This window comes from Camelus ferus, chromosome 10 (genome assembly GCF_009834535.1).
Source record: "Camelus ferus isolate YT-003-E chromosome 10, BCGSAC_Cfer_1.0, whole genome shotgun sequence".
NCBI lineage: Eukaryota > Metazoa > Chordata > Mammalia > Artiodactyla > Camelidae > Camelus > Camelus ferus.
Genome location: NC_045705.1, coordinates 22,764,828 through 22,779,287, shown reverse-complemented (window position 1 = coordinate 22,779,287; position 14,460 = coordinate 22,764,828). Strand labels below are relative to the sequence as shown.

General features: G+C 46.8%; 1 protein-coding gene across 1 annotated transcript in view; it reads right to left on the bottom strand.

Moving 5' to 3' along the window:
• Positions 1-8,878, bottom strand: part of PRR5L (proline rich 5 like) — a 131,187-nt gene extending 122,309 nt beyond the window's left edge. Inside the window, exon 1 of the mRNA XM_006195033.3 lies at positions 8,688-8,878. The gene's annotated coding sequence lies outside the window, so the exon portion shown is untranslated. The remainder of the gene's footprint in view (positions 1-8,687) is intronic.
• Between the last annotated feature and the right edge of the window lie 5,582 nt (positions 8,879-14,460).

Below are 14,460 nucleotides of genomic sequence, written 5' to 3'. Positions count from 1 at the left end.
TAGACACCTTTGTTATACCTTATTTGCATATGATGTTACAAAATATTGCAAAGTCTAAACTGGGAGCCTATAAAAGCTTGTGTAAACCTACAGACAGGGTCCAGAACTTAGAGTGTTAACTCCTCTGGGCCTGCTGGTGTAATAAACCTGAGTTCTCCAACTCTCCGAGTACTGCTTGGTCTCCCTCCTGGATCCAGACTGCTGTCACAACTGAGCTGTAATACCGAGCTGTAACACTGAGCTATAAAATGAGCTGTCACATGCTTTTGTACAACAGAAGGAGTGGGGAGGGGCTCCTGAAAAAAGTTCCTTCAATATAAGGAGAAAACCCTAGAGAGAAACTGACCCTCTCTTCTTCCTCTGAACTTTGTTATGTCTAAATGTCGCTGCTGGAGCTCTCTGTCTTCCCAAAGATGAAAACAACAGGAAGATGACAGAGCAGAGAGCTGGAAAGAGGAAGTGTCCTGAGGACATCACTGAACTGCTGAATCAACCTCCCCTGAAGCTCCCCCTAACTGTGTCCTTGCCTTTAAGGGCGATCATAAAAGATCCGGGTTCGTGACTCTTGACTCACAGCTAAACCATCGTAATCAGTATCTACATCTGCCATGTAACAGCAGCAGGTCCTTGGGCAAATCACTTAATTTCTCTAACTCCATTTTTGCTCCCTGTGTCATACAACTGTTGTAAGGATTAAATGTCAATGAATATGAAGCATTTGAAAAGTAGTAGTGTCAGTGCCTGGTAAGGGTGCCAATGACTCACAGGCATGATTTTTTTTATGGGGCTTTTGGGTACCTTCAAACAAGGAAGGGTAGGCTTAGGCTAATAAGTGCAACTTCTATAGTTCTCTGTGTTTACAGTTGTTGCCCTCTGGCTGTTTCTTCTAGAAAGTTGCCATAAAACCTGTGTCTGTTTATGACGGACTGATAAGTATAAGGTCTCCTACCCTCACCCTTGAAGCCTGTGAGGAGTAGAAGTCCCATGGCGAGGAGTAGAAGGGGCATACTTTTATGTTTTACTTTTCAAACATTACATAATTAATACATGTTTTTTTTAATATGAAAAAATGCAGATAAGCAATATGGGGAAAAGAAAGTTCACAGGATCCCATCGCCCAGAGGAACCCACTGTGAACACTGATGCATGGGTTCTTCCAAACTCCTTCTAGCACTGGCTTCTTCGAAGAGAAGAAGAAAAGAGAAAAATAGGCATCCTTGTATGTTACTCTTGAGAGCAAATTGGTGAAGACTTTTTTGGAGGGCAACTCTGCAGAGCTTTTGAAAATTAATTTTAAAAAAAAGCACCAACATTTTGGTTCAACGGTTCTTCTAGGAATCCATTCTCCAGAGACAACTAAAGTGTGGTGGATACTTAGACGGAGCTTACAGAATGCCATGCACTGTTCTCCACATTTTTATGTTGTCTTGGTTAATACTCACCACTCATGAAGGAGGACACTATTTTTTAATAAGAGCTCTGTTGAAGTACAATTCACATACTACACAGTTTACTCACTTAAAGTGTACAGTGCAATGGTTTTTAGTATATTTCACAGAGTTGCGTAACCCTCACTACAGTTTTAGAACATTTTCATCACTCCCAAAAGAAACCCTCATGGGTAGTTGTTCCTCGTTGTCGCAACCCTTCAACCCCCTGGCAACCACCAGTCTATTTATTTCTGTCTCTAAGGATTTGCCTATTCTGGACATTTCCTATAAATAAAGTCATATGGTATGTGGTCTTTTGTGACTGGCTTCTTTCAGTTAACATAGTGTTCACAAGGTCCATTCATGGTGGGGCACATAGCAGTTCTTTATATCTTGTTAATGCTGAATAATACACTGCATTTTGTATATCCATTCATCAGCTGATGGGCATTTGGGTTGTTTCTATGTTTTTGTTAATATGAATAATGCTACTGTGAATATTTGTGTACAAGTTTTTGTTGGACATGTGTTTTCATTTATTGTGGGTATATGCATCGGTGTAGAATCTTTGGGTCAAGTGGCAATTCCGTTTAACCTTTTGAGGAGCTGCCAAACTTTTTTCCAAAGCAGCTGCACATTTTACATTCCCACCAGCAGTGTACAAGGATTCCAGTTTCTTCATATCCTTGCCAAACAACACTTGATATTATCTGTCCTTTTGATTATAGACATCCTAGGGGATGTGCCTAGTGGCATCTCATTGTAGTTAGCTTGCATTTCTTGACGACTAGAAGAAGGTGCTATGATTACCTTTATTTCATACATGAAGAAACTGAGGCACAGAGAGGTTAATTCATTTATCCATGGTTACACAGTAAGTATACAGACTTTTGAGGATACAACAGTACATGTAGGAGAAAGTTCACTATGGTACTGTTTGTAAAAAAAAAAAAAAAATTTAGAGCAACCTGTATGTCTATCTGCAGGGGTTTATCCCTACAGAAGACCATTATCCAGCTTTCAAAGAATAAGGGCGGTCCATATATGCTGACATGAAATGAACTCCAAGACACACTGCCAGCGGAAGAAGCCGGTCACAGAGTCACATGAACCTATAGACACAGAACTACAGACATGGATATAGTTACAGATATAAATGACAGAGATTGGAAGGCTGCACAACACACTCCTCGGGAAGTAAGACCTGGGAGAGCAGGGATCTTTTCATTTTGTGCCCTGCTGAATCAGCCAACACCTAGACCTGGATGTAGCATACAGTAGCAGCTAAATAAATATTTGCCTTTGAATGAACGATTCCTTTGGAGTAACGAATGGGAGGTAGAAATATATACAGGAGAGCTCATGTTTCACTCTGCAGAGCCTCGTCCTCTATCCATGGATTCATGTAGTAGTTGCATCCTTTTTGACACAGAGAAAAACAACGGGAATTTTGGGGGACTTTAGCAAGAAGAAAACAAGGCCCCCAGAGAATTGGTATGGAGTGAGAAGTGACCTCGGTGGCTTCCCCAGACACCTAAGGACCTTCCTGAGCCACGGTGCCCCTTACTTGAGTGAGTTCAGCTCCCTCCCAGTGGCTCTCCATCTCTGGGGTTGATTACCTGCAGGGGAGACAGGCCCACCCCTGCCCTGCTGGGGACCCCCTGCCCTGGTCGATAAGCTGCTTTTCCAGTTAACAGGAATCCAATGTCAAGGTGCCAGCAGTGAATCTTGTTTTCATGCCTGAGAAGATCTTAAAAATCAATAAGCATTAGAAGGACACGGCCAAGTATTTTTCTTTCTATTGTTTTTCAATATTTGTTGACTTTGTCGTCCCTGTTGAGCTCTCCGAAGAAGCCCAAGGATCAAGGGCGTCTGGTGAAACAGCACAAGTGTTCACATCCCATCACTCGAGGCTAACAGGGTGGTGAGTGGGTTGGGAGACAGTTAGGAGAGGGACTCAGGGCTGTGGCCTAACTGTGCTAGTAAACCTCGGGGGCAGGACCGACCTCAGAGCACAACAGTTGCAGGTGACAAAATTCAAACCGTGAAAATGGCAAGTGGCACCGGAACCAATGGTTTGCAGAGACCTGGGAGGGAGAGATTCGAGCTGGGTGCACAACAGGCTGCTCCTCACAGATGAAGGGGATACAGGGGTGTGCGAATACCCTCTCGATCGTTTATGAAGAGGCTCTCTCTTCTCTGACTACGCCCCATTGCTCGGGCCAAGATGGGGCAGGTCCTCAGTGGGGTTGGGTTTGGGCACCATCTTGGACTCCCCCTGCACACAACTGCTCAGTCACCGAGTCCTGTCGACTTCACTCCAGCATAGCTCTACCCTGTCCATCTTCTCCATCCCCACTGTGACTGCTGTAGCGCCAGGTGCCATCACCACAGGCCTGAGTGCGGGCAACCACTTTCTGAGCAGTCTCCCTGCTTTCCGCCCATTCCTTCTTCACACGGACAGTGACTGGACTTGAGCGGTACTGTGGCCAGGTGTTTAAGAGCCACTCTTCCAGGCTCCTCCGGATTTGTGACCTTGAGCAGGTTATTTAACTCTGCTGTGCCTGTTTGCCCCATCTCTAAAACAGAGATGCTAATTTTGTAAGTCCCTGGAAAAGGTACAGTGAGGGTTCAGTGAACTAGTATAGATGAAGTGCTGAGAACAGTGGCTGCTGGATGCTGACAACTCAATACTCATTGGTGACATCTTTCTGGAAGGCAACCTCCTTGCTTACATCAGCGTCAGGACAAAATCCAGCCCTGCTACCCACCCCACAGCCCTGAAGGACCGGCTGCCTTTCCCTTTTCACCTCTTGATGCTTCAAATTCTACACTCACATTAAATGTCTTTCTGTTCCTCCAGCAAAACAGGCTAACAGGCCTTCACTCATGCTGTTCCCTCCACCTGGAACATCCTCCCACAAGTCTTCCCCATCCCCCTGACCATCGACCACTCATCTCTCAGGTCTTAGATGCTATTTTCTTTGGGAAGCTTCTCTTACCCAACAAATCCAATTAGGGGCCCTTCTTGGTGTTCCCACAGTATCCTTACTTTCCATGAATGCACTTGCGACTTTATATTTTTAATTTTTTTTTAATGAAAGATTTCACATAGAAAAGGCAAAAGCCAAAAGAATGCTACAACAGTACAATGAACTCTCATATACTCCCCCAAATGGATAACATTTCACCGTATTTGCTCTCCCTATATATATTCATTTTGTTTCCAAGTACATTACAGACATCATGACCTTTCAACCCTAAACATTTCCACTTGCGTCTCCAAAAAAGGGAAAAAGCTGATGGGTGTTTTCTCCAATCCAGACTATAATACCATAATAACACCCCAAAAAATGAATCATTCTCTAACAGCTGAATTCCTGGTCCATACCCAAGCTTCCCCTGCCCCTCCCTAATTCCCTGTTAGTGTCTTTCTGCTACATTGCAATTGAATTGCTCCTTTCCTGGGGCTGTGAGCTCTGAGCGGAATGGAACGTGTGTCCTTTGCTTCATTCACCCCAGCACTCAGCCCTCAGCAGGGATTAGTTGAAAGAACAACCCCCTCACTGTGTCCTACTTCCTCTTGCCAAGGTTTTCAGCCTCCTCCAGTCCCAGCCCAGCTGTCCCCCTCCACACACACGTGTGTGCACACACAGACACACACCCCCCGCCTCAGTAATGGCGCAGCATCTCTTCAGTGGCCCAAGTCAAAAACCAGAGAGAGATTTCTAGAGGCCTAGGCGGCTCCCACACTCTCTCCCCTTTTCATTCTTGAGGCCAAGGCTTCAGTTTGGCCCTTCACCCTCCCTTGTCCAACTCCCGTAGTCCTGACACCTCCACTGCTCCAGTGTGTCCCTGTCCTGCCTCAGAGATCGCTCTGAAAGGCAAACCCAGTTGGGTCACTTCTCTGCTCAAAGCCCTTCTGGGTTCCTACCCCAGCCCAGCCTTCCCCTCCAGCCTGAGGTATAAGCCGGCAGCTCCCAGCTCCTTCCTTCTCCTGTCCTGACTTCCTGCACCCCCACCCTTGATCTCTGTCCATTCCAGAACATCGGCCAGTCTCCAGGCACACGATGCTTTTCCAGACCCTCCACCTGAAACACCCTCCTTCAATCGTTTCTTCTTCCTCTGAGAACCCAGAGTGAAGCTCGGACCTCACTTTTCCCCAAGCTTCCTCAAGGACCCACCCCTTCCTGGCAGAGTGTCCTCTAAAGCCTGGGCATAATAGTTGTTCATTAAAAAAATTGCTGAGTAGATGAACAGGAATATCCAACTCTCCTTCTTCCCTGGTCCAAGTCAGTTGCAGCCCCAGCTCATCCCAGCCCAGCCCCTGGGCTGCCTCCAGCAGACCCTGGACACAGCCTTAGCACAACTTCCAAACAGCCATCAGGCCCGTTTGTCATTCCCTCTTTCCTAAGAAATTGTGCAAGGATGGGCAACAGCAGGCTTGGACTTTTTATATTTAAAGAAAATAATTAAAAATTAAACAAAAACGATTTCTTAAAAATAAATATCTATATAATTTAAAGTTTTTGTTAGGTAAAGTGCCTCCTGGGAGACAGAAGGTGAGATGATATGGCCCCTTCTGCCTCGGGTAAGGTTTTCAGAACCCAATATTGCTTTGATGCACTTCTACAGAAAAACATATTCCATCCCTCCATCATTATCCCACTGATTGAGTTATACCAGTGGAAGCGGGGGTGGCAGGGCTTTCAAGCAGAGACCCCGTGGTACCCAGAGTCCGTCTCATACTGTATTTCTGGGAGTTCTGGGGGGTACTTGTCACCCATGGGACCAGCCCCTGCATTACAACTGGAGCACAAGCAAGGATTTTGCCTTTTTACCTTTATCAATTCTGCTTAGAAGGAAATTTTTACCAGCACAGAACAAACTCTGGCAGGCAAAAGCTTTAAGAACCCGGAGTGGTGAGGGCCCAGAGAAGAGTCAGGAAAGTGGATGAAAGCTGGAACCTGCACCCTGCCCCTCTCTCCACCAGCAGAACAGTCTGCCTCGGGTGAGTTCCCTAACCTTTCAGAGCTGCAGATTCTTTTTCTTCAGCTCTATGTGGATAATGCTCTTTCTCACAGGAATCTTTATGAAAATTAAATGAAAGCAAGATGAAAAAAGACAATTATAGTCTCATTTTGTGCTGAAGCCACTGGACAATGGGTGGTGTATTCCAAAGTAAGCTGTGACACCATTACGCAGGACTTGTGAAAGAAACCTCTTTCCCCCTGATCAGATCACGTCCAGCCCACAAGGAAGGGTTGGATGATGGAAACAGTGCAAGAGCAGAGCAGGAATTCTGGAGTGAGCAGTGGGTCCCCTCCCAGTCCCAACTGCCCCGTCCCTACTCCACAGGACTAGTGTCTTTCTAAGAAGAGGGGATTTGGACACACGAAGAGAGACAGGGATGCACGTATGCAGAGCAAAGTCCGTGTGAGGACACAGGGAGAGGACAGCCGTCTGCAAGCCAAGGCGAGAGGCCTCGGGAGAAACCAGCCCAGCCCACACCTTGACCTCGGACTTCTAGCCTCCAGAGCTGTGAGGAAATAAACTTCTGTTGTTTAAGACACCCAGTCTGTAGTATTTTTTGGACAGCCATAACAAACTAACGCAGACTGCTCAGACACTGGGGGACTAATGGAAAAGGTCTTAGGCATCTGCTTCAAGGGACCGGCAGTTTAGAAATCCCCAAAGATGAGGAAGGAGGGTGTTCTCTGAAATATCCACAAAATCATACTGAGAGACCAAGAATCGGGTTTAAGGCCTACCAGACCCACCCACAGCTTCCCACAGTGTTAACTGAGAACTTTCGACTCCTCTCCATCCTCCTTTCCCCACCAGGGGTTAGAATCCTCAGCCAGCCAGATGGAAGCTGAAGGTGGGAAGTGAGAAATGACCACAGACCCCCTTTCTCAACTCCAGGCCCAGTCGCAGGAGGAAGAGGAGTCTCCACTTGGAACGTAGTTCGAAGGTCTGGGTTAGTGCACAGACCTGGACGTATCAGTAACTGAACTGAGACAGTGTTTGAACCAGAAGGATAATCAGAAGAATCAGGGACCTGCCTTCATTTACATCCTTGGGGCAAGCAAAGAGTGGGGCACCCCCCTAAAAAAATTTAGGGGCAATGATAGACAAAAATGAGGTTGGCTTCCTGAATACACCAGGGAGTCCTGTTTATTTAACATCTGTCCTCTTTCATACGTGGCAGCTTAGCCATCTCTGGCCACATAAGACAGTGGCATTTATTGAGCAATTATTATCATTCCAGGTTCCTTCCCTGCCACCATCAGGCAATTCCATCTTCTTCAAGCAAGGCAAACGCTAATGACCATAGGCAAACCATGGAAAAGCTTCTGCGTTCCTGGAGCTGACAACTTAAGTGTCAGTGTTCTATAAAGTCAGGGACAGGACACCACCCTCATGTCCCAGAGAAGAAGACTAACTCCAAACCAGCCGCAGGGCAGGGCAGGCTTTAGATTTATGCAGAACTCCGGAGAGAATGGAGCTCAAATCCTGACTCTGCTTCCTGACAGCTGTGTGACCCTCGGCGAGTTACTTAACATCTCTGTACTTCAATATCCTCATCTATAAAATGGAGATGATAAAAGTACCCATCCCGTAGAGTTACTATGTGGAATAAACGAGGAAATTGATGCAAAACATTTAGAACCTTGCCTGACACAGGGCAAGGGACTCAGTATACAAAGTTCTCATTATGGGTTGCTGCCCCTCAAAGTGAAACCTTGCAATAACCTTGGTTTATTGTTAAAAAAAAAATTACACAAGAGACATGGTGATGAAAAGCACAGATTCTAGAACCAAACAGCCTGGGTTTCAATCAAGCAAGAATGGAAAGCACATTGTAGAAGCGTTTGCTATAGTCACTATCAGTACAGCCAGACACACGTGGTCCTGTGTATACACATACAACGTATGAAGTTAGAGCTTAATTATGGCGGCTGTTAGCAGAGGAATAGTCATCTCAACAAACCCACGTGGACCCTAGTTTCTGGCCACCCAAAGACATCAGAGGCATTGAATGGGGGTCAGACAGGAAGAGTGCTTCCCTGCTCCAGAGGCTGCAGAACGTGACCTCAGTTGCTTTTGCTTCTTAATTTGTTTACTAGCAGACAGCGGCTCTCAAGCAAGCAGGGTGTCTTGGAAGCAGAAACCCATCCGTCCCAGGCTGGACCCTCAGCCATGACATCCAGCCCCCGCCCCCACCTGCAGCTCTCAGCCACTCTCTTGTGTTACCTGGTCTGGTTCTTTCCTCGAGGGCAGGTGCCACCTGGCAAGGGAGAGGTGAGGTGCCATGGCCTCTCAGCCTTCCGAAAAGGTGACACCTCCATGGGCCCCAGGTCGCCCTGGGCCTGGGTCTCCACTTAGTCCCCACTGCCTGGGGCCCTGAGGACTGGCGAGGGGAGCAGGCGGGAAAGATGAAAAGCTGTCCCCTCTCCACCCCACAGGAAATAATTGTTTGGCTGATTCCAGAACTGAAAAAAAAAAACCAAGTGTAACATTGGAGAAACGAGAGCAAAGTGCAATTCAAGGCCCTTGTTACAGCCTCTTCTCTGTGTATTGGGGAAACAAAGAGCCCCTGTGTGTGTGAGGACAATGCTGTGTGTTACCAGCCACCGCGGTGTTACTCCTGGGGACGGGAAGATGGGAAATGAGGCCACAGTGCCCTCCTGGGTCTGGCGCACTCTGGACTTGGCTAATCACAGCGCTGGGCCAGTTAGCGCTGGGAGGGCCACTTCGGGCTCCCAGCCCGTGGTGCTCCGTAATGGGGGCAGGGGCCCTTTCCTCACGTGTGACCAACTGGGTCTGTGCTAGCCTTCCAGGCATAGAGAATTGCCAATTGCCCCTTTCTGTGGAGCCGGCTGGCACTATCAGGAGTCATAAAACCCTGACCCCAGGGCTCTCTGTGTGCCTGGAGCCTACCAACACCTTAACCCTCACTCCCCACCACTGGACAACTCCGGATACCTACATTTCTGCAGGATAAAAGAACATCTCTTGATGTGTGTTTACCTTACCAAAACTCATCGCCCCAGGACACAGTCCATCTCACAGTACCCTTGCAGACAGGTCTCAAATCCTGCCCTTATCAAATCTGTTAATCTTATTGTTCAGAGAAGTCCCTGACAGACCTTACAGCCAGTCAGGTACCTGTGCACGAGTGGGTCCTGCAGCCCCTACTTGTGTGCACAGCCTCTCCCTCTCCTCTTCTCTTACCAGTTTTCAGAGACTTGCCACAAGTTAGAGCTGAAAAGAATCACAGATATCCTCTCTTTAAATACTCCAGGTCCCAGCTTTAATGAGGGCGCACATGGCCGGGCATCAGTCCCGGCATGTCAGCTGGAGTTGGTAAGGTCAGATGAATCATTATGTAGTAACATCCATCCGACCCCCTGTAACAGACCAGACCCTCTGTTAGGAGCAAACTCACAAAACGAGGCTCCGGCCTTTAAATCCTGGTTCCGCCACTAATTACCCATGGGACTGTGAATTTTTTTCTCTGAGCCTTAGTTTTCCCAACTGTAAGCTGGGATTATTCTTGGGTTACTGTGAGGATTAAATGAGTTAATACACATAAAGCTCATAGAGCAGTATTTGGCGTACAGAAACTGCTCGAGAAGCATGAATGACAAGTTAGATGCCCACATTACGCCTGTGACTTGCTTAGACTCATGAGGAGAAGGTGTGGGGATGGCTGGAAACCCAGGATCTCAAATACTCAAATTCAGCCTCGCCACCTACTGTTGCCTAAGGTTGCCCCAGTCGGTCCCTCAGGGAAGCTGGGCGCCAAGTAACACTCTCAGGGATAAGGTAGGTGACAAATGCATGGAGAGGGCCAACTGTGACACAACAGGGAGCAGTGGGGACAGTGGGGACAATGGGGACTCGAGCGCCCATGCCAGTGTTCAGGGCTCAGCTCCAGGCAACCGATGCAACACAGAAAGGTGGCAGCAGCATGGCCAAGCCTGTCAGTCTTCAAAGCAAAGCCAGAAACCTGGATTTTGATGCCGAATTTTCCAATTTTGAAAAATCCTGTTCATTGAGACACTGTTAGTGCAAAGTGAGCCTCAGATCATGCAGCTTGAGATACCTGATCTGGACACAGAAGGCGCTTCGTTTCCAAGAAAGGGCTCATCTATCATTTTCAGATCTTCTTGCCTCAGTTTGCCTACAGTCTCCCAGCGAGCTGATTGGGCCATTTCAAATCCACTCCTTGACTTAGAGCAGGTGGCATAAGCTCAAAAAAGATGAGCAGCTCTGTCTCCCTGGACACCTGCCCTCATCTCAGTCCAAGCAATGGGGGTGAGGAAATGGGAAACCAAGGGAATGTGGGGGGTTCTCTCTAAAGGGCCACAGGCCCCTTGACCCAGTCCGCCTCCTGCAGGCATTCCTCTGATGCAGCCTGAACTTAGTGGTGGGACCAAAGGGCAGACGGAGGGCATAAGCCCCCATAATCTCCACCAGTCACCTCAAATGCACATAGTCTACGTGACTAAATGTGCTTGTGATGCAAATGTAGCTTCAAAACAAGATTGCTCATAATGAGATACCACTTCAGACCCACTGGGATGGCTATCATCAAAAAGAAATATAATAACAAGTGTTGGGGAGGATGTGGAGAAAAATTGGAAGCCTCAGACATTGCTGATGGGAATGTAACATGGTGCAACCACGTTGGGAAACAGTCTGGCAGCTCCTCAAAAAGTTAAACATAGAGTTACCATATGACCCAGCAATTTCAGTCCTGGATATACACCCCAAGAGGAATGAAAACATAAATCTGCACAAAAATTTGTTTAAGAGTGTTCATAGCAGCAAGATTCATGATAGTCAAAGGTGGAAACAGCCCAAATAACCATCAGCTGATGAATGAGTACATAAAATGTGGTATATCCACACAATGGGAATTATTCAGCAGTCAAAGGGAACGAATTACTAACAGGCTATACGGATGACCCATGAAAACGTTAGGCTGAGTGGAAGAAAGTAATTAAAAGATCACATATCATAAGATTCCATTTATATAAAATGTCCCACACAGGCAAATCTATAGACACAGAAAGGAGATTAGAGGTTGCTAGGGCTGAGTGTGATGAAGAGAGTTAGAAAAATGATAGCTAAAGGGTAGAGTTTTTCTTTTTGGGGTAATAAATCTTGTCTACAATTGGCGGTGGTGATGGTCACACAACTCCGCGAATACACTAAAATCCACTGAATTGTACACTTTAAGTGTGTAAATTGTGTATGTGAATTACATCTCAATAGAGCTATTACCAAAAAAAGATCCTCAAACCTAAGATTGCTGCCCTTAATCACCTTCTGTTAAAAAAAAAATTCTGTATCCATATTGCTCTCTTTACAACAGCCCCACTGGAGAAGACAGGACAAGTGCTCTAAAAGGACAGTTTTCCTCAAAGGTTCAGGGCTCAGATGAGGGGAACAAGCCTGGTTTGTCCAGGGCTGTCCCAGGCCTGTGAGCGCTGCCAATGGCTAGAAAGGAGTCTCCATACAAATAATCCTTTTCCCTTTCCGGTATAAATCATCTTTGAGCTCCCTCTACTGGTCAAAAGTATTTTTATTACTATTGTTCCCATTTTACAGATGAAGAAACTGAAATTCAGAAAGATGATACAACTTGCCAGAAGCACACAGAAGCCCAGAATTGAACCTGGATTTTTTTCTAATGCCAAAGGCACCCCTTCCACCCAGTATTTTGCTGCTCACCATACCACTGGGTTGATTGTCCAGGAACACCCTTAGATAGTTCTTGCCCCCTGGGGAAGGTAGTCAGACATCCAGACAGAAGAAGCATGAGTTTTCAACTATGGGAAGACAAGGAGACACGTACAACTTGGTGATCAATAACAGACTCTGGAGCCAGGGTGCTTAATTTTGAATCTGGGCTTTGCCACTACTTAGCTGTGTGACCTTGGACAAGTCACTTAACTTCTCAGTGCCTCAGTTTCCCTACACGTAAAATGGGGAAAACAAAAGTACTCTGTACGTGTGTCACATAGGATTGTTCGGGGAAGTAAATAAATCAGTATGTATAAGAGGCTTAGAAGGAGACTGGCACATAGCAAGTTTATTAAATAAATGAAAGTAAGCACAGATTCATATTCCCAGAATTGGACAGAAATCAGACTAGACCTAACAAAAACCAGGTAGTGAGACCAAATCATGGAAATGAACTCTAACATTCTGTTCTGTTCCTTCCCCTGCAAATATTTATGGTTGAGGAGCTGCCAGAAGCTCTCCAGACCACAGACAAACCTGTAACTGCAGCATGGTGGTGGCAATCCGGGCAGCCTGAGCAAGATGGGATGGCATGGTGCAGGGTTGCAGGCCCTGCCTGGCCCTGCCTGGAGCCTCATATCATTCCAGGGCTGGAGAATCTGTTCCCAGACTCGGTAATGAGGCTGTGGGCAGGCCTTAGTCTAGCTGGCTGCTGGCCAGAGGCTTCAGTTTTTCACCCTATGGATCTCTCCAGAGGACTGTTCACAACATGATGTCTTGCTTACCCCAGGGCAAGAGATTCAGGAAAAAGAGAGCAGGAAAAAGCGATTACCCAGAAGCTGCAGTTAACTAATTGCAGAAGTTAAACTACTTAGTTTCTAACTAATCATAGATGTGACATACCACCACTTCTGCCACTTGCTATTGGTCACGCAGAGTAATCCTGGCACAACATGGGAGGGGACAGCACAAGGGTCTAATACCAGGCAGGGGTCATTGGGAGTCATCTTGGAGGCTGGTTACCACACTGCCCATCTTCCCACAGTCAGACAAGAAGGCAAAGACCTGCAAATAAGAAGGGAATCTCCCTGCAGAAATCCACAGAGGGTCATTTGAGGCTAACCACTTTTGAGGGGTTGTTGTTTATTTAACAAACATTGGATTCACTCAAGGCACTGGGCTGGCCCTATGGATACAGGGAGAAGTAAACCTAGAGCTTAGAGGGATGGATGGCAGGAAACAAGAATCAAGCCATGTGGGTCCTGGGAGGAGAGGGAGAGGGAGACGACAAGAAAGAGACCTGGCATCAGGACTCCATGACACTGTGGGTCTAAATCTTCTAGTCCAGGTAGGACTTCATCCTCAGACAACCTGGGTTTATTTTCCTGGGCCTGGGCAACATCCCCCACAGAAAATGGGAGTGAGAAAAGAAGGAGGGGGAGGTGGAAGAGGCAGAAAAACAAATGACCATAGAAACTTACCAATTTATGGACATTCACAATTAGACATTTTTCCTTTAGCTTGAATTTACCAGAACCTGTTTTGGGCCAACTATTACTAAGGAACTGGGGATAGAAAAAGAAAGAGCCAACTAGATACTAAAGGTACATAAGGAAAATGTCAGAGGCTGGGGCTTGGAAGGCAGAAGAGGTAGGTTGTTTCTTAAAAACCAAGTTCCAGGACTTTACAAGGTAGGACCTCTGATAATTGGGCAAATCAGAGTCCCCTTGTAGTGCCCACTCAAAATCATCCTTACATTCATTATAATTATCTTGTTGAATAAATGAATTAAATCATTTCCATGAACCTCCCATCCTCGCTAGGTGTAACGGGAACCTAGTTAGGTAATCTTTCACTGAATTCCCTTTTTACTCACTCTCCCAAACACTTCCTTACCCGCTCTTCAAAACCGATCTCCCCAAGGATTTGACAAAGTCACCAACACCGTTTCCTCATCTGGATAAGGTTAATTATACCAGCTCCCACCTACCCCAGAGACAGAAAGGAAACCACGAGAACGCAATTTTACATTCTTCGAGATAGGCGGGGTGGGGCGTAAATTCCAAGACTTGCAATATGCACAGCCACATTTTAACTCCAATAGGCCGGGTACAATGACCACTCCTCGATGAACAGCCCACTCAAGACCAGGCCCCTCCGCATCCTGCAGCGCCGCAACCCCGGCAGCTCCCTCCACCCTGAAGGACTACATCCCCCAGCATGCCCCGGCGCGGCCGTCGGAGCCACGTGACCGCGTTTCTCCGCGTGCCTC